The 25,449-nt window shown below is 45.8% G+C and overlaps 1 long non-coding RNA gene across 1 annotated transcript; it reads right to left on the bottom strand.

Moving 5' to 3' along the window:
* Positions 1-19,205: 19,205 nt before the first annotated feature.
* LOC121142456 lies at positions 19,206-22,219 on the bottom strand. The gene is made up of 3 exons (XR_005879497.1): positions 22,043-22,219; positions 21,381-21,446; positions 19,206-20,185 (listed from the first exon to the last, which is right to left on the bottom strand). It is a non-coding gene; the product is annotated as an uncharacterized LOC121142456 (long non-coding RNA).
* Positions 22,220-25,449: the final 3,230 nt, after the last annotated feature.

Genomic DNA, 25,449 nt, shown 5'->3' with positions numbered 1-25,449 from the left:
ATGGTGTGAGGGTGTTACAAGGCATAGTAGGTCTTCAGCAGCAGGTAAAACTCAGTGAGAAAAAGCTACTGTTAAATGTTCTCTAGGCTTGCAAGGTGACCTAATGAACACGTGGTGCTCCGAGGCCTGACCCCAGAATCCATGACAGAAGTAAAGAACCAACTCCCAGAGGGGTCTCTGACTACCACATGCACCATGTCGCATGAATGCTACACCTGCCCCCGTCATACACATGCAAAAATGAACACAGTTTTTTTGCAATGTTCTGTATTTGACTGTGGGGGCATATTTGCCCAGTAGACCCCTTGTTGGCATAAACCAACTATCTGAGCATGCAGTATAGTAACTTCCCCAAATTGAGCCGCTAGCAGCCGCTGATGTGCCATGAAACAAGACCCCCTGAACCAGTCTCCAGCCACAAGAGACCCTGATGCCAGTGGTGCTGTTTCCCCTCCCCCCAGGTGGGCGGAGAATATATAAGGCTTTCCCCTTAGTAAAGTGAACTGAGCTTGCTACATCCAGCTTGTCTCCCAGAGTCTGTGCCGTTGACTCTGCTCCTCCCCCAAGTCCAGTGGGACAAAGCAGCCATTTGACAACTTCTTTGTGGTTCATTCAGGTATATAATGAAAAAACGGCATTGATATATATGTAGAATTTATATATGTGATACGTTGTATTACACCAATTTACATTATTTTAAGTGAAGTCACATAGATTCTGCCATCTTATAAAAATGTAATACTAATATTGAGTACCTAACAATTTTGTGTCTGCTTGGTAAGTGTTCTAGGAATACATAATGTTTGAGGATATATTAGCATACAGAAAGCCCTGGGTCCAATCCCTAGCACTACATAAACCAGCTATTATGATTCCTGTCATCCCAACATTCAGGAAGTGGAGACAACAGGATCAGAAGTTCAAGTTTATTTCTAGCAAGTTCTATTCCAGCTTGGGATACATGAGACCCTATCTGTCTGTATGTATGTATATCTGTTCCTGAAAAAGAAAATGTTAGTCTTATTCTAAAGAAAGTAAGCCGGGCGGTGGTGGCGCACACCTTCAATCCCAGCACTTGGGAGGCAGAGGCAGGCGGATCTCTGTGAATTCAAGACCAGCCTGGTCTACAAGAGCTAGTTCCAAGACAGCTTCCAAAGCCACTGAGAAACCCTGTCTTGAAAAAAAAAAAAAAAAAAAAAGAGAAGAAATTAAGGAAATTACCATAGTTAAAAATCACTGAAGGAATTTACTGTGTTATGTAACTACATTTTTGTAACTATCATCATAACAAAAACTAATGCTAGAATTACAACTCTGAAGTGAGCTCAGCACGGGTGCTCAGTGGGTGCTGTTGAATGTGGCTAAGGGCATCATGGACTGGGGTATGATCTACTGAAATTGTTCATAATTTTGACTGGGAAGAACCCTGACAGATTGAGTTACCTCAACTCTTTCATTAACCTACCAAGAGGTTACATGATTGTCCCAACTTACTGAATTTCACAAATAGCAATTGGCATCTAATTATTTGTATCAGCAGTTGTGGGCCATTTTATCAGTCCTCCAGCTAGTTTATTTGTCATTTCTGTGAGTGGACCAAGGATGCAAGCAGTAACAGGAGGACCCTCCTTGGAGCCTGTCTCCAGTGGTTGAGGAGATGCAAGCAGCTTCCCAGCCCCAGCCACACCACGCTTTCCTAGACCCTTGTCCCTGCCATGCCTCGTTAAGTAAGGGTTCTAGAAGAGCAGAGTGAGCCTGCCTTGTGGCCTTGCCCCTGGGACTGGTGTGAGGCCTGGTGTTTGCTCAGCAGGGACAGATGTCCACTGCACCACCCAACCTCTGGATCTTTTGTTTGGAAACTGGAAACGCTGGGAAGTCTTTCTCAGACAGTATTCCCCTGAGCTTCATTCCTCTCCCTTCTGTTAGTCAAGCCCCATCCCCAGTAAAGATCCAGACTGCAGCCTGGATCTCTCAGCCGATGAAGGCTCTGACCTACCATACCTTAGAACAGTGTAGGAGAGTGTCCTGTTCTGCAGCTGCGCTGTAATTCTAAGGGCAAAGTGTCTCTGTGTTGCCACAACATGAATGAATTGGAATAAAGGCCTCTGAGGCGGTTTGTGGCACGTTGAAGATTATGTATACAAGCATCTTTACATGCAAAGACTACTGGGAACAGACTTTCTTCTGTGTTGATTTTGTATCATTTCCCCTTTCCTTTTCATTCTTCACCCATCCAAGGGAAAAAAAAAAAAAAGAAAGAAAAAAACTGGTCCTGGTGGCTCCTGTGTGTGATCCCAGCACTCGGGAGATAGGAAGATCAGGAGATCCAGGCCACATGTGACATGCCTCACTGACCACTGGATCTCAGAGGTACAGGGTGTGTGTGTTCATACAGTGCTCATGCACTCCTGCATTAAGTAACCATATGGCAATTTGAAAAGTCGTTGCATAATTTTCCTTTTGGCACTTTCTACCACCCACAAGCTAAATACTGTTAGGTCTGCGGTGGCTGCGCCCAGCTCTTGAGAGTCGCTGCTTTGAATTGTAAGCCAGCATAGCATGGTCTGGCGTTGTAACTAGCCAGCATGTCTCACTGGCCACTCAGTTAATGTTAGTGAGGGCCAAATGACGGAGGTGCCTGCCAACTGCCACCTCTTTCCAGGTGGATGAAGCAAGACAACAGGAAACTACCAGAAGGTGACTCCTAAGGCTCTTCAAGGGAAGGGAAAACACAAGCGCATGCCATCCCCAGAGTGTACGGTAGAAATGAGTTCCAGATCCAACGCCTGGGAAGACTCATTGCTGAAAAAGCTGGCAACTTCCCAACTTGCAATTGAATATAAAAATAGCAGCATTTCTATTTCAGATCTGATTCTTCCTAGGATCCTGAAGGACAAGGAACCACTGAGTAGACATTTTGATGGTTCTCTCCTGAACATCGTGTGGCAAAATCTACTTCTGCTGTTTGTCTTTGGGCTTTGTTTCTCTTTGGCAGCCGTGCTCTGCAAGGAAAATGTTCTTTGAAGTGACTCTTGCAAGTCAGAGGTTCACCTACAATAGGCCACAAAAACATTACCAATTTACCCTTTTTTCGCAGGAGGTTTGACACGTATAAAAGAAACAGCAATGCCCTCCTCACAACAAGGAAGTTGATAACATGACTTTAAGATTCACATTGCAACTAAGATGCCTTTAAGCCCTCCTTATACCAAACTAAATTGTAACCGAGAAATGTGAATCTGTCAATCTGACGATAAGGTGACTAGCTTAAATATAAAGGGAAGCACCTGTGGTAAAGATTTGCTTCAGATTTGGGAGAGCTGGTGTTTACCAATGATGTAAAAAGATTTGTCAAAACTGGATCCAAAGTGAGCATTTAGAATAAGAATGATACAACAAAGTTCTGAAGGCCTGGGAATGCAGATCCCTTCCTTCTGAGATGTCTAGGCAGTGATCAGATATGTGAAACTACTGCCCACTAGGAGGACTACAACTCCCAGCAACCCCTGCCATCTGGAGGACTACAACTCCCAGCAACTCATTACCCTTATGTAGCTTCCTCACTTCAAGGTGAACAGGCCAGTCTCTCAACTTTAGACTCCTCATCAGTAAATGGGGTAATATGAAGACAACATGACACAGTGTAGGTCAAATTAGTGTAGTGCCTGACACACAACAGTCAGTAAAGGGTGTGGTTGCCACTGAATGGAGAAAAAATAGAAGGAGGGCATGACTTCTGTAGGCGTGGTGGGGGAGATTTACTGCAGACACGAGGGAGGACATAGAGGCATCTGGAAGCGTCCAGAGTGGACAAGACCAGCAGACCGGGGCCGGTCATGTGAGGAGAGGGGAGAGGGAACCTGGAGCCAAGAGGCCAAAGGGGCCAAAGGCGAAAGGGCCAGTGTTGCCAAGACGGCTGGGTTACACAGGGAAAAGCAGCTGGCAGCCCAGCCCCTGGGCTGGAAGAATTTAGGGAGGGTGTACCCGACAGGAGGACCTTTAGCGGGTGGGGACTCGGGGAACCTGGTGCCCCTGGGCTGAAAGAATTTAGGGAGGGTGTGCCCCACAGGAGGACCCTTTAACGGGTGGGAACTCAGGGAACCTGGCAGCCAGGTCTGTTTTGATATTCTAAATTGGCACCTCAGCTGTTTGTCTCAAGTTTGAGACCTAACAACTACTAAAACTAGCAGTTAGTGGCCACCGTACAGTTTGCCTCTAAGCATTTTCAAACAACCTGTGTGATGACAATTTCATTTTATTGTCAAGAACACACAGAAGAAAACAAACTTGTATTGGGTTCCAGAGATGCAGCTTTTTTTTTTTTTTGGTTTTACTATGCAGCCCTAAATGGCATGGAACACTCTATGTAGATCAGGCTAGCCTTGAACTTACAAAGCTCTGCCTGTTTCCACATCCTATATGATGGGGTTAAAGGTTTGCACCATGATCCACTATATATATATCCATTCAGAGCTTTCTTATAAACATGGGGCATGTGTGTATGTATCTATGTATGTGCATATGTGCGTGTTATATATATGCACATAAATATATATGTATGTGTACACACACATACAAGCCTTATCAGAAAATGTGATCCTCATTCTTGACCTATCAGCTTGGAAGATGTAAAAGCAACCAGGAGCCTTAATTCAACTGGACAGAACTGGCGAACACACGTTTCCCAGTGCTGTGTGCTGGACTCCCCTCACCTTTTCCAACTGCAAAAACAAGAGTTGCCAACGAAGAATTGGTTCAGTGAGATCCGCACAGCAGAGGAAATGCAGGAAGAGTGGGGAAATGGTGTTGGGAAAGCCATCGGCCACCGTGTTAGGCAGGTGAGATGGCTCAGCAGGAAGGCCATCAAGCCCCACAGCCTGGATTCAGTCCCTGGACCTACAGGTGGAAGATGAGAACTGACTCCCACAAGTTGTCCTTTGACATTAACATGCCTGTACCCTCCCCCTATATGAATAATAAATGCAAAAATAATCTTTTTAAGAAAGTCTGTTTTTAGGTCCTTGGGCGGGGGAAGGGGCTGTTGCTACAGAAAATAGAGATCTCAATTATATAAGAATTTTTAAAAATAAATGCTACTGGTCTACTTGTGTGCCAAAAACAGCCATCCAAATAGAGGAACAGCAAGCTTTTGCATTCTGAGACATGAAAGGAGGCCAGGCCATGCAGAAAGTAAGCACACAGTGAGTCTCCAGGGCAGGTTAGCAGCCAGCTACTATCAGGATCATCAGGAACGACAGACAACTGAGTCCAGATTCTGTCTCAGTCACGTTGTGTGACTCTAGAAGAATTTTTTAAATTTACACTGATTATTGATTGGGGGGCATGCCCATGCCATCCCACCTGAGTGGAGGCCAAAGCGTGTGACTAAGCATGTGTTCACTTTATCATCATTAACACTGTCTTGTGACTATTTCAGGTCGCCATTTCAGACTTAGTCATCTCTGAGACTTCCAGGACACAATGTCCAAACTACCTCCCCAAAGGTGCCAGGAGTCTGAAAACAGTCTCCCCAGGAGAGGTGAAGTAAAGAGAGTGTCAGCACACACTGGTGTTGGGTGGAGGCTTTGGCATCTGCATTTTGCTGAAGGGCTTGCAGGAGGCCTGCAGCAGAGCTGTTGGACCACCCAGCCAACACAGATTCCCGATGGCATACTTATTGCTTCATGTCTTATTTTGCCAGAGACAGAGTAGCCCAGACTGTCCTTGAACTTGTCATTACTTCCACTCCGGCCCGTGCTTAGGAGTTACAAGCAAACAGCCCTTGCCCAGCTTTCTTGGTCTCTTAAAGTCTATCTCTTACATAAGATAAGATCATTGAGCATTTGAAAAAAGATTGTAATCTCACAGAGTAATCCCCTTCCCCCCCCCAAAAAAAACACCATATGAAAAAACCTTGGTAAGGGTCTACAGCGTGGAGCTAGAGAGATGGCCCAGAGGTGAAGAGCACAAGCTGCTCTTGCAGAGGGCCAGATTTGGTTCCCAGCATCCACTGGGCTCACAATTGCCTGGAACTCCAGCTCTATGGAATCTGATGCCTCTGTCCTCTGTAGGCACCTATACTTTTGTGTACACACACACACACACACACACACACACACACACACACATGAAATTTTAAAAAATACAAAATCTTAAAGAATCACACTGTTCTTATATCCGGAAACAGTTCACTGTATAGTAGGGAGAAAAATGCAACTTTTAAAAAGAGCTTGTGGAAACTAAAGCATGAGAGAAAGAATTAAAAACCTTCAATTCAAAATAAAAACTAAAGAATTCAAAGTTAAAGGGGAAAAATGGAAGTAGAGAAAATATAAAAGATTAGGATTGATCAGGGATACTGACTGTCTGAATAACAGGAATGTTCAGGAAAGAAAGAGAATGTAGAATAAATTACCCAAAAATAATACAAGAAGATAAACGAGTTTGAACTCTGATCAGAAGGATAACTGTGATTCCCTTTGAAAATTAATGATGAACCTGTTGTACTGTGGTTCATCACTATGAAATCTTAGATCAAATGGGTTGGGGAGTTCTTACACCCTTGAAAGAAAAACAATCAGGGCTAAAAAAAAAAAAGAGATCTGGGGGCGCTAGAAATATAACTGGGTGGACAGTGCCCTTACCAGACATGCGCAAGGACCTGCTGCTGAGTGAGGCAGGGGGCTGGAAAACTTAGTAACCTGGAACAACCCACCGCCCAGCACCTGCATCAAGCAACACACGGGCCATCTCTTAGCTCTTTAGCTACCCCTAGTCATGTCTTTTTTTTTTTTTTTTTTTTTTGTGGCCAAACACACCTGGGCACTTATTCTGACATTTGAGGCAGTGCACCAGTTGAGCCTACACTAGTCAGATCCATGTGCAGTGGCAAACTGTGTCTTCTAAGCATTTAGGGATAAAGCCTTATTTAAGTCTTACACGTATGCATGATTGGATGTGCACGTGACTAAGACCAGATGCATCATGGGAAAGAACACCTGCAGTGACCGAAGGCTTGCATGCCTAAGCCATCAATCAGAGCAGAAAACTACCCATACCCTGCAGGGCCTCAGCAACTAACTCCTTCCTCCTGTTCCTCTAGAACTTCGCGCTCGCTCAGGATGGGCGGCCCTCTGGCAATGCATCCACTCTGTGTTTTTGTTTTGCTTCTTAATGAAGTCCGTTACTGCTCGCTGTCTCTGTTGGCTGCTTCAGTTTTTCAACAAGACAACAAGCACATGAAGCCCCAGCTGATCTCTGAGACCCCTGGTTGTACATCCCCAGCACTGGAAAAAGACGAGAAAGAAGAGGAAGAATTGAAACTTTAGACTTCTCAATAGCAGCAGTAGATGCTAGCCTGGGACCTTCAATCATAGTTACATAGGCGATTTATTTTCAAATTAGGATTCAACACCTAGGCAACACATTTCAAGTGAGAGGAGACAGAAATTTCCAACGTGGAAAGACCCAGAGAACCACTGCTCCGAATGTTTCCTGGTAAAGGGTTGGTCCAACAAAACGGTGAGATAAACCGTCAGCAAAGAACATGTGTGTCGTGATTTGAATAAAAATGCCCCCCCCACTAGGCTCTTAGGGAGTGACACTATTTAAAAGGGGTACATGACCTTGTTGGAGTAGGTGTGGCTCTGTTGGAAGAAGTGTGTCACTGTGGGTGAGCTTTGAGGTATCAGAAGCTCAAGCCAGGCCCAGTAGTTCATTCTCCTTCCTGATGCCTGGGGATCCAAATGTAGAACTCTTAGCTACCTCTCCAGTACCATGTCAGCCAGCATGACACCATGCTTCCCGAATGATGATAATGAACTAATCCTCTGAAACATAAGCCTGCCCTAATTAAATCCATTGCTCCGTAAGAACTGCTATGGTCATGGTGTCTCTTCACAGCAGTAGAACACTGACTAGGAAAATGTGTCATGCAGAAAATAGGATGTCAGCTCAGAAGCTGAGCAAAGAGCATTCTGAGACAGCAGCTGGGTAGCTGGACTTAAGAAGAATCAGTTGAAGTGAGAGCCTGGAGGGCCCCTAAAGAAAGGTCCCAAGAATTGAAAAGAAAACAACAGATTATCCACTATGATAGGAAAGAAACTTCTCCGAGTTCAGAAGTCCAAAACAGAAAGTTTTGGATTCACATTCTGAATTAATTCAGGTACGTGCAGATGGAGAGACAACCTGCTTGCCTTTCCTGAAGAAGGTGTACCATTCCTGGAGCTTCAAAGACAGTGAGTGACCCCTCCCTCCTCTCCAGCCCATTTCCCCATCAGTTCTTACCGTGGCATGTAGTTCTCAACTTTCCTACCAAGAGTCTTAAGGTGTTTTCTCTATTAGCATGTTCTCTTGGCAAAGTGTAAATTACTGATTTTTCTGGAAAGCTAAGTTAAGAATGTCCATTTTTATAACTCTGTTACTCTTCCCAAAAATGTCTGGTGCAAAATACCAACAAAGCCAGAGTAGAAGAGTAGACGTAGTGAGTTGGAAGGAGTTCTCTGGGACACTGTAGCTACATGACCTCCTTAAAGCAAATTCACAAGTCCCTGACACCAAAGGCTTTTTGTCCCCAGGAAGTGGCAGGGGAAACGAGTGGGTGGACATTGGTGCCTGGGCTACCACTGACCTTCCATTTGTAAGGGAAAAGTCACAACTGTTCCTTGAGTGAATTGTGTGCCCAGGCTTGGTCTCCTTGAAGGTTCTAGAACCTCTGAGCCATTGCGGCCCTCGAATGTGGTGGTCTATATGGCAGGCTAGCTTGTGTCAGCCTAGCCCTGCAGACCAAATCCCAAAGTCTAAATGACAGGCAGATAGTTGTCACTTGACTCTTCTGAACACACCCTAGACAGCCCCAAAGCCTCTAAACCACAGACATTGCCTGTCTGTGCCGTGTGGTTTTCTGAGTCCTACAGTCACATGCTACCCATTTGTGCACACTTCACTGTGGCCTTCTGCTTGGTGGCCTAGACTTTTATACAGCAAGATGACTTCAGGTTTCAAAGCAAAGACAGACCATGAGCAATTTTGTCTGTTTTGTGGAACCTGGTAACCATTACTTACCAGCTGAAATTGGCTGTTTGCTGAAGCAGGCGGCTTCTTAATTTCCTGAAGTATCAGTGATGGCTCACTCGAGTCGCCAAACTTCATAAAATATCTGTGAATAGATTAAGACCCATGCTACCACCTCAGCCGTTTCTCTTCCTTCCTTCCTTCTTCCTTCCTTCCTTCCTTCCTTCCCTCCCTTTTTCCTTCCTTCCTTCCTTCCTTCCTTCCTTCCTCCTCCCTTTTCCTTCCTTCCTTCCTTCCTTCCTTCCTTCCTTCCTTCCTTCCTTCCTTCCTTCCTTTTTTAAGTTAAAGCCTTCCTTAAAGGCTCAGGGTCTAACTTAACTAAATGACTAGGTTCCACAGTAAGGGCTCCGATGAAAGAGTCCCATAAGTGTTGTTTGCTACCTCTGGTCCTTGGCCCAAGTTCCCACATGGGTGTGCCTTGTGGAAAAGGAAAAAGTGCTGTGACATGTCTTGTATTAGAACTTATGTCTCTTGTTTTGCTGAATACAACTATTCCCTTTTTCTTGCCTTGCCCCCCCCCCGCCCCCGCTTCCTTCTGCTTTTTTGAGACCTTGCTATATCTTCCAGGTTGACCTTAAACTCTGGCCTCTGTGTCTTCCGTGTTGAGATTATAGGTGTACACCACCACACCTGGGCCAAGTGCAATTGTTTAAAATTCATGGGGACTGCGGGCCTGGAGAGATGGCTCAGTAGTTAATAACATTGGTGCCCCATGGTGAGGAGCGCAGTTCAGATGCTAGAACCCATGCCAGGTGGCTCACAAATGCCTGAAATTTCAGCTCCAAGTATCTGACCCCCTTTTCTGGCCTCCAACAGCACTGCAAGTACATGTGTGTGCGTGCACATACACACATGTGCACACACACTTAAATCTAAAGAAAATAAATCTAAAAGAACCCAAAACCTGGTGCTGTACTCCCCAAAGCTGACAGCACCTCTCTTTTTCAAGCATGCACATGTGCAGAGGCATGTATACAGGCATGTACACAGGCACACCACCCACCGGCCCCAAACCCTCACACTCCCCAGGATCTCTAGTCCAACTCACTCAATGAATTGCTGCAAATAAATCAGTGCTAAATGAGACTGAGATTGCAAGTTGGGCAGCATGACTGCACATGAGCATTACCAGCTGTTTTATGTTTCTGCTGCCTAGGGGTCTGGTCTCCTGCGTCAGGGCCCCACAGCGAGTGAGTGCACAGAGGGGCGGACCGGAGTCGGGTCCAGATACACCCAAAGGTCTCTTCCTCCAGGAGAAACAAGCAGCTCTTAGCTACAAAATACTCTCAGACCATTGGAAACACGGTGCTTTCCTCTTTGCCCTCTTGGTTGTGCTGAAGAAATCCAAATGAGAAAAACTTCCTGTTTAAAATACTCAACAGAGGAGAACAACAGATCAACTTGGGCTAATATTGGTAGCAGGGAAGACCAATTAACAGCTTCATGAATTGTGCTGTTTACACTTCCATTCCTAAGGTTAATTATGCGATCAAGTAATAGCTTTTGCCTTGATTAGAGGGCCCTCAGGAAATAAAAGTGTGTTTCCGTTTGAAAGGCATGTTTGCCTCTCAGCCCTGTGGTGGTAGCTGAGGAGCTGGGTTCAGCATGCTTAGCCCATCCACAGAGAGCATCCAAGAAGTAGTTCAGGAGTCAGGCTCAGAACATACTATCACCACTACAACTATTAGCCAAGAAATTCTTCACTTAAACGGTGCCAGGACTGGGAGATGCACGAAGCAGAGAGATAGGCTCTAACTCTGGTTCTTACTCTCTCTCTCTGCTTTGGAGTGTGTGTGTGTGTGTGTGTGTGTGTGTGTGTGTGTGTGTGTGTGTACACATGTTCTAGGAATTGAATTCAGGCTGTCAGGTTTGGTGACAAGCACCCTTTTTCACCCCGCCAAACCACCTCACTGGCCCTGCTTTGAATTATCTGTAATGTTTTCCCAAGGTTGGGGACTTTCCCCCATCATTCTTTATTGGGAAGCATCAGTACAATTAGTTCCTCTACCCTAAAATATACAGGAAACAAACAAAACCCAAAGAACCAATCACGCACGTTTCATGGATGTCCTCATCCGTGTTGTTTGTTCCAGTCACTGTTAGTACTAGTTAGTCACATTATTTTAACATGACCAAATAAAATATAAACAGATGAAGCAAAAACTATCATTTTGAAGTTTGACAACCCCAACAGAAAGAAAAGAGTCCCAAGAGCCGGCACAAGAGTCAGAGACACACTTGCTCTCATAGTCAGGAATCCCACAAAAATACCAAGCTGATAGCTATAATATATACGAAGAGGACCTGATCTAGACCCATGTAGGCCCTGTGCTGGCTACTTCAGTCTCTGTGAACTTGTAGGCGCCTTGTTTAGTTGACTTAGAGGTATATTATCCTGGTGTCCTCTATCCCTTCTGGCTTTTACAATATTCTGCTCCCTTTTCTATGGAAGTCCCTGGACTCTGATGGGAAGGATTTGATGAAGACCTCCAGGTTAGACTCTCTCTGCACATAGTGTCTGACTGTGGGTCTCTGCATCTGTTCCCATCAGCTGCCAGAGGAAGCCTCACCATGGTGACTGGATAAGGCACAGATCTATGAGTATAGCAGAACATCATTAGGAGTTATTTTTTTAAAGACCAGTTGTGTTTGGTTTTACCTTAGATCTCTGGTCTATCTAGTCTCTGGTTCTTGGTTACCCAAGCAGTGTTGGGTGTGGGTTCCTTCTTAGAGAGTGGGTCTTAGGTCAAGTCAGTCATTGGTTGGCTACGCCCACAAGTTCTGTGCTACTGTTGTCCTAGCATATTTTGCAGGCAGGACAGATTGTAGGTCAAAGGTTTTGGGGCTGGGTTGGTCTCCACCTTTCTTTTTCAGTAGCCTGCAGAATTCCTTCACGCACCAAATAGACCAGAACAGAGGGTGAGGGTTTCACGTAGGCACCAGCTCAACTGTGTTGTGTGGGAGACTCTGTATCCCCCATTACCAGGAGTCCTTATTTGGATAACCTTCATAGATTACAGGAAGTTTCCACTGCACTAGGTTTCCACACCAACCCCCAAAAGTACCCCCTAATCCCAGCCATCTCTCCCTACACTATCTCCCTCCACCCCATTCCCCCTACCTGATCCCCACCTCCTGTCCCTACCTGCTTCCTGACCACCCATAAAATCTATTTCCCTTTCCCAGGAAGAGTCCTGTGTCTCCCCAGACCCCTCCTCTTTACTTGACCTCTCTGGGCCTATGAATTGTAGCTTGATGATCCTTTACTTTATGGTTAATGTCCATATACAAGTGAATGTATACCATAGTTGTATTTCTGGGTCTGGGTTACCTCACTCAGGATGATTTTTTTTCTAGTTCCCTCCATTTAGCAGTGAATCTCAAGATGTCATTTTTATAACAATTGAGTAATACTTCATTGTGTAAATGTACCATATTTTGTTTATCTGTTGAGAGACATCTAAGTTGTTTCCACTTGCTGGCTATTACAAATAAAGTTTAAATGAACATGGTTGAGCAACTGTCCTTAGGGTAGGATGGAGAATCCTTTGAGTATATACCCAAGCAGTATATCTGGGTCTTGAGGTTGATCGATTCCTACTTTCTGAGGACCCACCATATTTATTTCCACAGTGACTACACAAGTTTGCAATGGAAGAGTGTTCCCCTTGCTCTACATCCTCTCCAGTAAGGACTGCCACTTGTGTTATTAATCTTAGACATTCTGACAGGTGTAAGATAGAATCTCAAAGTTGTTTTGATTTGTATTTCCCTGATGGCTAAGGATGTTGAGCATTTCTTTAAGTGTTTCTTAACCATTTGAGATTCTTCTATTGAGATTTTTCTGTTTAAATCTGTTGCCCGATTTTCACTTGGATTATTTTTTATATCTAAAAAAATTAGTCACATTTATAAAATTAAAATGTTACTTGTGTGCATGTGTGTACACGTATGGTATATGTGGGCATGGACAAGCATCCATGTGCGCATGTGCAGGCTGGAAGAGGAAAACGGGTCTCCTGCTTTATCACTCTCTGCTTTATTCTCTGAGGGAGGCTCTTTCACTGAACCTGGAGCTCACTGTTCATCAGATAGGCTGCTGTCCAGCAAGCCCAATAACCCTCTGTCTCTGCCACCCTCAGCATTGGGGTCACAGGCTCATGCGGCCACGTCAAGCTTCTTTTTCCATTTACTTTTATTACATGTATGTGTGTGGTTATGTGCACATGAGTGCAGGAGCCTGCAGGTCCAGAGGGCTCTGATCTCCCTAGAGGTGGAGCTACGAGTAGCTATGAGCTGCCTGATGTGGATGCTGAGAACTGAACTCTGGTCTTCTGAGAGAACAGTGCGTGCTCTTAACCACTGTGCACTCTCTCTAGCCTATGCCTGGCTTTTTATGTGGATGCTGGGTCTCCAGATTCAGGCCATGGTGGTCCAGGAAGAATTTTTACTCTCTGAGGTGTCTCCTAGTCCAAGATTTTTTTTGAAATATTACACCATGTCAGGGCTCCCTACATGAAGCTATTCATGCAGTGTTCCCAGTAATCTTGTGAGGTAGGCTCTATGACAGTCACTCTTGTTGTTTACAGCTGAGGATGCTAAGAGACAGGCAGCTTTTACATTGTCCTTTCCTACAGCAGACAGCTAAGTCAGTGTTTGACATGTTTAACCTCGTGTGCTTTAGGCCCCGGCTGTTGGAGAACAGTGGATTCTTCCAACACAATGGAGAAGGACACTTAGAAATCCCATTGTGCCATTTTTAATTTTAAGGCATGTACAAATTTAGCTATCCAGTCAGTTCAGAGTCAGGAGACCCAAAATGACCAGTGACGAAACTGACTTCTGTGGGCACTCTCTGTGTCTTACTGGGAACTCTTGTAGGCCAGTATTGGGAACTCATGGCCGCATGGCCAGGCCTGACTGGCCATAGACCTTAATGGGCCTTGTCACAGATGAAGAGATGCCATGTTGTTTTGAACAAAGGTTCACTAAAGAAAAGTCTGGATTAAGACTAATGTACAACTTTACCCTGTTGTTGGGTGCAGAACAACCCATGGTTCATGTGTTTGAACAGTTGTTCCCCAGGTGGAGATGCAGTTAGGTGAGGCTATGGGCCTTTCAGGAGGCAGAGTGTTGCCGAAGGAGTCACTAGAGGCACAGCCTTGAGGTTTTATAGCCTAGCCTCACTTCTGCCCACGCTCTGCTACCTGGTTGTTGACGCAATGTGACCAGCGGCCTCCTGCTCCTGCTGCCACGCCTCCCCTTCCATCACAGAGTGTATGTTTGGGGGCTGGAGAAACAGGTCAGCGGCTGAGAGTACTTGCTGCCTTTGTGGATGACCAGAATTCAGTTCCTAGCACTCACCTGTAATTCCAATTGCAAGTGATTCAATACCTTCTTCCTGCCTCCACAAATACCCACATGAACATGTGTACACACACACACACACACACACACACACACACACACACACACAAATACATAAAATACCAAATTTAAAAGTATGTTTTCCCCCCAAACCGTAAGCCAGAATAAACCTTTCTTTCTTCTTTAAACTCCTTCTGGTCAGGTCTTTAGTTACACCAACGAGAAAAGCAACTGACACAGGAAAGCCCCTGTTAGGGCCCTGCACCTCGCCAGGGCAGCACAATAGAGCCAACCCTGTTAGTGCAGGTGTGGGCGAGCCAGCCCTGATGTTGCGAGCATGGGAGAGCTCTCCCCTCTTTGCATCTGTCTTGTGGTGGCATGGGTGGGGGAATGATGCAGGTCGGAGAACTGGCCCTGTGGTGATAAGAGTGGGAGAACTATCTTTGACCCCCACCAGCAGCAACGCTCCGAAGAGCAGGCCCTATACCTCTCTAGGACAGCACAGAAGAGCCAACCCTGTTGGCTTAGGTGTGGGTGAGCCAGCCCCAAAACTGTGAGCATGGGAGAGCATGTCCACATTTCCCGTCTGTCTGTGTTGGGGTGGCATGGGAAGGGGGAGTTGACCTCCCCATCCATCAATGCCTGGGGCAGGTGGGAGAGCTGGCTCTGTGGTCAGAGGGGTGAGAGAGCTAACCCGGTTGGGGCAGGTGTCAGTGAGTCAGGCCCAGAGTTGTAAGCATGGGACAGCTGCCCCATTTCACATCTGGCAGACCAACCCTACAGCTGCCCAGACCCAATCCCAGGGTTACGACTTGGCCCACTCCATCATCCACCCCATGTATGATCTACTGGTACACGTGAAGGGACTTGACCCGCAGACCAAAGCTGCAGGATCTCCACAACACAGGGCACCAGCAGAATATCCAGAGGAGTCCTAGTGGGGACCCAGCGTCGATAGGGTAGTAGAAACCAGAGGCCTCAAACCAGACCAATGTCTCTTAGCAATGAGCACTTGCAAGTAAAGATGTGTGGACAGAGGGGTTCACAGTGTGAGTCACTGTGTCACACTGCAGTTTCCAGGACGAGGTTTTTAAGCTTTTCCCTTATTTTATTTTTTATTTTTTCTCCTTTTCTTTCCTCTTAAATTTTGCTTTATTTGGGCACTGTACAGGAGCAGAAAGTGGATGCAAATGGATGGGGGAAATGAATAGAATGTAAACGATACATAGAATAAATACATTAATTAATTAAAATAAAAACACCCGTTAGAAAGAGGAGGAAGCATGTACAGCAGTGCTCTGCTTAGGCAGCAAAGTCAGACATAACAAAATCAATTTCTCTCTCCACATCCCAGGGACCCACTATAGGCAGACTTTTTCTGTCCCACCAGCCAGGTCCCAAGTAACCAGATGGAGACTTCTTAGTAGTGATGAGAGCTTGGCCGATAGCTTAGGCTTATTGTTAACTAGCTCTTATGACTTAAATTGGCCCATATTCTTATTAGTCTGTGTTCTACCCTATGGCTTTCACCTCTGTCCCATTCTTGTGTCCCGCACATTCTGCATCTGGCTGGCTTCTCTGCCCTTCTTCCCAGCATCCTCTCTGCCCTGAAAATCCTGCCTACCTATTAGCCATTCAGCTTTTTATTAACCCAGTCCCAATGACAAATCTCCACAGTGTCCAAAAAGATTGTTCCACAGCAGCCTAGTAAATGAGTCTCTGTACCTCAGCCGTCTTTATTACCTCACTGGTTGTAATGAAGGCTAAATTAGATCACCCAGATAAAGGGCTTAGCTCATGACTACTGCAAGGGTGGACCATGGACCAGCACAACACAAGTCTCACCTGGGAGTTCCCCAGAAACAAGGCATCTCAGGTCCTATCCCAGACTTGCTGTAGTAGAATCCATACATTGGCATTAGTCACTCCTATGGACGGTGCTTTACCTCAACAACTGAGCTTTGAGAAGTCATGGTAAGTGAAATGTATCACTCCCACTGATGATAATTATATACATCTAGATAATCCTATCAAATAACCTCAGTCTGTATTCCATGGGCAAAGTGATGCGGGCTGTCCTTCTGTATATACATTTCTCTTATTGGTTGATGAATAAACACTGATTGGCCAGTAGCCAGGCAGAAAGTTACCAGACTAGGAGAATTCTGGGAAGAGAAGGCAGAGAGAGGCCTCCAGGGAGACACCATGTAGCTGCTGTAAGAGTAACAGGTCTGATCATTCTTGGGTAAGCCAAGACCATGTGTAAATACTTTGATTAATGCAATGGTTTAATAATTAAGAGAGAGCTGGCCAATAAGAAGCCTGAGCCACAGGCCAAACGGTTTATAATTGATGTAAACTTCTGTGTGTTCACTTGGGATTGAAGCTGTGGGATCAGGCTGGAAAGAAACTCCATCTTCAGCAAAGCATTGAAGTAAAGGGACCTCAGAAATAAGCAAGAGGGGACACACTGGAAGCCTCTTCCCTTGCCTCCGTTGACACCATCACCTCCTGTTTCCAAATCCTCAGAGATGAAGAGAACGTTCCAAGAAGGGAATTGAAACTGTTGGGAGCGACTGTTGGGAAAACCAAAGTCAGGGAAGGAAACAGGCACAAAGCTAGCATAGCGGTGGTGGCAGCCAGGAATTCGCCATTACCTAAGCTAGAGAAGCCTTTGCTCTTCTTGTAGCACAACCTGAGTCTCCATCCAGATCGTGGCTTTTAATTTGAGTGGTCTGTTACTCCTCAGAAGTGGCTCACCAGGCTTGAAAGAGCCACTCTCCTTTAGAAGTCTTTTTAGAATTCAGACCTTGAAGATTAGTGCGGGGAGCGAGAGCATTTGACTGCCTAAGTGTTCAATCTCCCAGGTACTTAGACACTTTGCAGCGAGAACTGATGTTCATTAAACTGTAAGCAAATTAGAGTTCAAGCCAAAGATATAAAGACAGACATCATTAGTGCCTGGGAGCCAGCCACTGCCACCAGACTTCTTGTAGGTAAGAAATCCTGCACCCCAGGATTCGCCTCACGCACAAAAGAACATTACACCGCGGCGTTTGCTGCGGAGCGTGCGCTTTATCGCCCTCCATTCACAGCGAAATGAAGCAAAAGGCTGCAACCCTGCATTAAAGCTTTGGTTTTCTTTTTGGGTTTTGCCTCCATGTTATCTTTGGAGAGCCCCAGAATGGTTTGATAAATAAAGCCTTTTGTCAGTCAATAAATTAAAAGGTTATTTTTATCAACTGGGTGTTTAATTGCTGCTTCGTAAGACATAAGCTTCCTGGGTGTCCAGGGCATGGGAGGGCACACCATGCCTCAGCAAAATTGATTTGGAGAAAAAGCATTGGTCTCCGTCCCCCAATTCCAAGGTGTGCGTTTCTCTGTAGCTGGACCTGCTCTGGTGGCTGCCTTCCCCCAGCGAGCCTGAGTTACAACTTTATAAATGAACTGAACTGGCGGAGGAAGATGGATCTCATCTGATTCTTGCAGACTGACCCCGAAGCCCCAGTTTCTCGAGGAATGAATTCCCAGGTGTCCCCTGGTACTGTAAAACTATTTGCAGGCAGCAGAAACAGAAGCCCCAGGAGAGTCAGGTTTAGAGTTTCCAGAAGTGCGATACCTGGGACCTGTGTCTCCTTACTCCACCTTCACGGGCTAAAAGTAAGGGGAACTTGTCAAGAGTCTGAAGAAGGCTCACCCTTGGCCTTGGGACTGGAGGGCAGGGACACAGTGGCCAGGGCCGGCTCCAAGTCCCTGGTCTCCCTGGGTCAGCACTGAACAGGGAACCTGAGTAAGCTACACAGGCCCCTTGAAAAGCTTTCCAGAGGGCCTGAGACAGGACGCTCAAAGCTGGCTGGGGGACTCAGCATGTTCCTCAGGGCCTGGCTAGCCTCCCCTGTAGCCTCCATGCTACCTTTGTGGGGTGACATCTCTGTAGGCACACTGTTTAGAAATTGGTAATACTGCCATCACCAACAGACAAAGCTTTTAGGCTGGGAAACATCACAGGAACAGACTTGGGACATGGTTTCTGAGGGAGAGTGGGAGGGATGTCCAAAAAAATTGAGGAAGCGGGAATTCAGAAGGCATGGAAAGAATGAAAACCAACCAACAAACAAACAAGCCAGGTTTCTGAGAGGGAGAAGGGTGTGACACTAGGGCTGGAAGGAAGCCAGTGGCCAGGAGAGTTAAAGACGGGGAGGTGGAGCTTCAATCTACTCTCCGCCTCATTTGAGTTGAGAACCCCAAACCTTCCTGGAATCACAGCCAGGATGGAATGCAGAGGAACTCGGCCCCAGCCACCGCAGGGCCATCTGCAAAGTGGCCATCAGCCATCATGCAGCATGGGGCTGGGGTAGTTGCCTGACTGAGATAAAACTCCAGCTGAAGCCCGTGACTCTTTGCCTAGACAGCCCCAAAGCGGTAATGACTTCTGGTGCCATGTCTGGCTGCATGATGCCATGTTCCAAAGGGGACGCTTGGCAGTGTCCCGCGGGCCTTTGTGTTATGGTGATGGAGACACCCTAGAGGAAAGACATGGCGTCAGAGCTTCCCAGACAGTGCTCACCCAGCGCCTTTAAGAGCACACAAAGAGGATATTCTTTGTTTCCTTTTAAAGATGTATATTTAAATTTATTGAATTTATATTAATGTAATTCCCCCAAAGATGGCTAGATTTCTTTTCTTTCTTTGAGTTGGTGTCTTGCCTAGTCCAGACTAGCCTCAAACTTACTATGGACCTGAGGATGACCTTGAACTGACCTCCTGCTTCTAACTACCACCACACCTGGTTTATTTGATGCTGGGAATTAAACCCAGGCCACCAGGCATGCTCCCTAAGCCCTCTGCCAACTGAGGCACATTCCCCACCTGTAAGTTTGAATCTTTTGTTGAAGAGTGACTAGGGGACAGGATGGGGGGTAAAAGAGAGAGAGAGAGAGAGAGAGAGAGAGAGAGAGAGAGAGAGAGAGAGAGAGAGAGAGAGAGAGAGAGAGAGAGAGAGAGAGAGGTCTTGGTGCTAGGAAGAAAACACTTAGAAAAATCCCTCCACAGCAGCTCTGTCTCAGCTGGGAGCAGATGCCTAGGACGTCGTCACCATGGCCCCATGGCCCGGGCTTGCCCTGGGGTGACTGGCCAGCCTCAGCATTAAGCAGCACTTCTGAGACGCTCTCTTATGTGGCAGATGAGGGGTTTGGTTTGCTATGTCCAGGATCCCATCAAAGAAAGCAGTTCAACTTACTGGCAGAGGACTAGGAGCTGTGAGGATAAACACAGCAGAACTGAAGGAGCAGGAAGGCTACAGACGCAGGCAGGGACCCACTAGGCAGGGACACACTAAGACGCCAGCCAGGTCCCTCTGTGAGGATGCAGAGGAGGGCGTGCAAATGGAGCAGAAAGGACCTGGACATGAAGACACCGACTCTTCCGAAATCTCCAGCCTGTCTGAATCCTCAACTGTTTTTTTTTTTAAATAAAAATGTATCAGCATTTCTGACCTAACGTCGAATATATTTTGCTAAAAATGGCATGTTGAAGAATAATAGTGCTATGGGGAAAATAGACTTTAGGTACTAGCAAAGACTAATCACAAGCCTTAAAACACACACATGAGAACCCAGTTGCCTCTCTCCTGGCTTTCCCATGCGGCCTTGTGGGAGGCGGGGATGAACTCTTGGCAGCCTTAAAGTCCATATTGAGGGCTCTGTCTCTCGCCTTCCGAATGTGAGTCCTGGAGGACTTTCACTTCCTGGAGAGAGAAGGATCCATCAGAATTAAAAGCCGGAGTCAGGACACGGGCTTCCGTGTTAACGCTGTTACCTTTGCAGGTCATGAACTTCTAGATCTAATTGTAGTTTAGGATATTGACAGGAGCGCACAGAATGGCACAATGAGGTCACGGTGAGGCAAATCCAGGGCAAACTTGATTTGAGCAACCCAAATGCAATAAATAAGTAGTAAACAAATGAATAATAACGTTTTGATAGTCAAGAAAAATTCAGCAGTAGCTTACTGTATGTGATATTTAGGAATCATTTTATGTGACTTGTATACAGCATGATCATGCTAGTATGGTTACTTAAATATAGTTATTGATTAGAGATAAAAAAATGAAAATATAGGTAGACATGCCAAAAAAGTATTAGCAAGTGTTAGACCAAAGGGATAGGTATGTGTGAGATGTCTTCACATTAGACTGAATTTTTTTTTGTAATTAAATAGACCAGGCAAGCCACCTCAATAGCAACACACCAACAAATGAACATGAGAATTAGCTTAGAACTGGACATCTAAGACAAATATCTGTGAGTTCATGATGAGATAAACAAGTGAATTGCATAAATAATGGATGGGGTGGCTCTTTCGCCGTGAAGAACTCCAGATAATTGTAAGGATTCCTCCTTCAAGGAAATGAGTTCTGTCAGTTGGCTTTACTGAGGCAATTATCGTAAGAGAAAGGGTTATTCTTGGCTTGCAGGCTTTGGGCATGTGGTCAGGGCACCATGACAGCAAGGTGGAAAGGCCTGACCACTCATCCCATGAACCACAAAACCAAGGAGAAAGGACAGGATCTGGGGGTCCCACGGTCCCATTCAAGGCCACACCCTGATGACCTAAAAACCTCTCATATTTCCCATCCTCCTAAGGTTCCTACCACCTCCCCATAGCAGGCCTTTACCCATGGGTCTTTCGAGAATATTCTAGATCTAAATTCTAGCTGTGACATTGCAACTTGCCTCCCCACTCTTTAACTGTGGGCTGTCCATGCAGACATTCTTCCTGAGTCAAATATGGAAAAGAGGAGAAACAAACAAACAAACCCAGTAGCTTCACAAATAAAGAAACCCAATCCCATCTCTGTCCAGCAGTCAAGGTCACCATCCACGGTGACAAGTGATTTTTGCTAGAATGCGCCCTTGACATGTAACAAAAGTGGCACTTACCTTTATGATTTTTCGTCCAACATTTGCATAACTCTGGTCTAATGTTGAGAGGCCCATGAGGTTCGCCTAGGCACAGAGATATATGAAATATCAGCTACTATGTCTTAAAATGGCCAAGGTCACTGGAAACAAGGAAAGTCTGAGAATCTAGCACAGCTTAGGGGAGTTTACATACAACAAAACTGAATATAATATGGTGTCTTGCATAGGATCCTGTAGTGGAAAAACACATTAGATTTAAAAGACAACAACGAAGGAAATCTGAACAAAGCATGGATTTTTGTTAATCATTATGCATTTGCATCATTTTGGGGTCATTAGTTGTGACAAATGTACTGTACTAGTGGAGGTTATTACTAATAGCAAGCACGGGGTATATTATGGTATATGAGGACTCTGCTATTATAATTTTTCTGTAAATCTAAATTTACAGAAAAAAATATATTCTATACTGGATCATAACCAAAAGGCCAGGAGTGATGAAAACTATCCTAAAATATATTCTAAATAATAAGGACAGATGGGCTAGGAGAATTACTAACCCCCTTCCACCACCACCCCCAGCTAATTTTGGATAAGAAAAGATCTAGAACTTTATGATAACAAAAGAATTCAGTTTGGTGGATCAGTGAGCAGGCTGTGCCAGAGGAGGTAGGACTTACTTTTATCATTCCAGTGCTTCTCACGTCCCCTTATCCCAGAAGGGCTAAGCAGGCCCTCGTTTTCCTCCCACGTGATTCTGCATGCCGCTTTGTTCTTAATCACACCCAAAAGCTCACTCCTAGAAGCACAGGGCCCAAGTGTCTTCCATAAGACTTCCCAGCATCACCACAGTTGAATCTTAGAACATCACCATCGGACTCAGCAGGGTTGCCACACCCCTCGACAGGAATACCACGCCCCTCAGCATGGATGCCACGCCCCCAGCAGCTATGCTCTCTAGCCGGTATTCTCAGCAACTGCTTGTCTCTACATACCTGACTGTTGCTATGGCTTCAATGTCCATATCAAAGCTCATGCTGAAATTTATATAGTGAAGTATTAAGAGGCGGGACTCAGTTGGGCTTTTAAGAGGCCGTTAGGAACCGCTTATGGGGCAACACAGTCTCAGGACTTGGAAAGCAGGGGCAGGGGGATTGCCATCAGTCTGAGGCCAGCTTGGTCTATATAGTGAGTTCCAGACAGCTCTCATGAATGGATTAATTCATTAATGGATTAAAGAATCAATGGATTATCAAAAGAGTGGCTTTGAAATCAAAGATATTCCTTGCCTTGCTCAATCTGTCTCGCCCCGTGACACCCTCTGCTATGGCCTAACGTTTATGTCTTCTGGAAACAAGTTCTTTATCAGGCATAGACTTGAAAATATTTTTCCCATTCTGTGAGTGCGCTTTTCACTTTTATAAACCATGTCTTTTGAAGCACAGTAAACTAAAGGTTTTGATTTAGTTTGACTCCAATACACACATATATAATTTCTGCCTCCCTCACTCCTCCCTCTCTCCCCCTCCCTCACTCCTCCCTCTCTCCCCCTCCCTCTTTCCCCTCCCTCACTCCTCCCTCTCTCCCCCTTCCTCACTCCTCCCTCTCTCCCCCTCCCTCACTCCCCCTCCCTCTTTCCCCTCCCTCGCTTCTCCCTCTCTCCCCCTCTTTCCAATCTCTCTCCTCCCTCTCTTCCCCTCTTTTCCATCTCTCTCCTCCCTCTCTCCCCCTCTTTCCCATCTCTCTCCTCCCTCTCCCCCCTCTTTCCCATCTCTCTCCTCCCTCTCTCCACCTCTTTCCCATCTCTCTCCTCCCTCTCCCCCCTCTTTCCCATTTCTCTCCTCCCTCTCTCCCCCTCCCTCTTTCCCATCTCTCTCCTTTCTCTTGTTCATCTGCTATCACACCTAAGAAAGCATTTGGAGCTAAGACTCATGAAGAGTAACACTCAAGTTTTCTTCTGAGAATTCTATAAGGGTAACTTACCTGTAGGTCCGTGCTCCTTTTTGAATTGATTTTGTGTATGGTGGGAGTTAGGGATCTAACTTCATTCTCTTCCTTGTGTGTGTAATCACGTCAACATATTTGCTGGGCAATTATTTTTTTCCACTGAATCAGCTTGTCATTGTTGACAACTCACCAGAAACATGAAGACTCATTTCATTTTTCCTTTTTTTTTTACTTTTACTAATTCTTTGTGGATTTTACATCATGCATTCCAATCCCACTCATCACCCTGTCCCCTCAAATCTACCCTTTGCCCTTGCTAACCTCCCCACCAAAACAAAACCACATTTAAGAGAAAAACCAAAAACCAAACCAAACAAAACGAAAACAAAACAAAAAGAAGACTCTTGTTGTGGAAGCTATGGCGTGACCCACTGAGACGCACAGTTTACCCTTCATCTGTTCATCCTGACTTGCAAGTGTGCATTACCCGGAGTCTGGCTCGAGGCCTCTGACTTCTACTATACCACCGGTAATGGGTTCTCACTGGGGCTCCTCTTGGATATCCTGTTGTCCTGTGTCATAGAGATCCTGACGTTTTCGATCTGCAGGTTTGTCCCCTTCACATGTTCTAACAGTTCATAGATTCAGTGAATGTTGGGGTGGGCTAAGTCATAGTCCTGGTTCTGGGCCTGGGTCGTATTGAAATGTGTCTTGTCCCACATGGTCCCACAGCTGCTTTAGCCCCAAATAAACACACAGAGACTTATAATAATTTACAAACTGTTGGTCAATGGCTAAGGCTCCTTATTGACTAGCTCTGCCTTAATTATTAACCCATAACTACTAATCTCTGTATTTCTACATAGCCTTATTCTACCAGAAAAAACCTGGTGTATCCTATCCTCCCGGTCTCTGTGTGGCATCTCTTCATGGCCTCTCTGCCTACCTTTCCCAGGATTCTCCTCATCTCCTAGCCACACCTATCTTCCCACCTCTATTGGCCAAACAGCGTTTTATTCATCAACCAATAAGAGAAACATATATACAGAAGGACATCCCCCATCAGGGTGGTAGCTAGGTTGGTAGCTTGCCAGTTTCCCTCATCGTTACTACCTGGATGAGCTCTCCAGCACTGCCTCATCTGGCTCACCCAATACAGCCCACAGTACGGAGCAGGACCCTCAGGCCCGGGTTCCCCTCACTCATTCAGGGCAGCTCTACTGTTTTGCCCAGGAGAGGCGTAGGGTCTTTTCTCCAGGTTGCTGTAGGGGCCATGCAAAGGGTGCAAATCAACTCTCCTGCTCTTACACCCTCAGGGCTGGCTCACCTGCTCACCTGTGACACACTAGGTCCCAATGGCCCGGTGTGCTGCCCAGGCCCGGTGCAGGGCTTGCTCTCCTGTGTGCTGCAGTTGGTGGGTTGCAGGACTCGTTCTTTCCCGTGATCCAGGAGCCAGCTCTCTGGCCTGCCACAGGTAGCAAGGAGCAGAGCGGGGAGGGTATCTTTCCCTCACTGGTGCCACCACCCAGCAGATGGGAGAAGGGCAGCTCTCCTGTTCTCATGCCCTCATGACTGGCTCACTTGTATCCGACAATAGAGTCAGCCCTCTCACCATAGGCACGCACCTTACCTGGGAAGCACCGTGACCCAGCACAGGTGACCATGCTAGCATCAGCCACGGACATCACCAAAGGACTTACTTCTGTTTCCTTGTTTGTGGCTATGTCTTTCATATTACAAACTATCATTGCAGGTATTTTAGAAAATTTGGCAAAAACAGAAGGAGACTATGTGAAAACATGTTTCATCTCATCATCTTAAAGCTACCATCTTAAAATAATTTTTTCTTGTAAATAGAAATTTTGGGGCAAGGGAGCATGGTAGCACAACTTATGAGGCAGAAGGATTAGGAACTCAAGGTCATGCTCAGACAGATAGTGAGTTCAAGGTCAACTGGACTAAGGGAACCACGTCTGGATGAGCTACATTTCTTATTGTTATGGAGCAATAAAAGTAACTTAAGAAAAGAAAGGCTTGTTCTGGTGCACAATTTAAGGGCACAGTCTGAAATGGGGGCAGGCATTTCAGTGGGAGTATGAAGTGGTTAATCTCATTGTGATTAGGAGCCGGAAAGAGATGA

This window comes from Mesocricetus auratus, unplaced genomic scaffold (genome assembly GCF_017639785.1).
Source record: "Mesocricetus auratus isolate SY011 unplaced genomic scaffold, BCM_Maur_2.0 Super-Scaffold_100009, whole genome shotgun sequence".
Classification (NCBI taxonomy): domain Eukaryota; kingdom Metazoa; phylum Chordata; class Mammalia; order Rodentia; family Cricetidae; genus Mesocricetus; species Mesocricetus auratus.
This window is presented reverse-complemented; position numbering and strand designations above follow the sequence as displayed.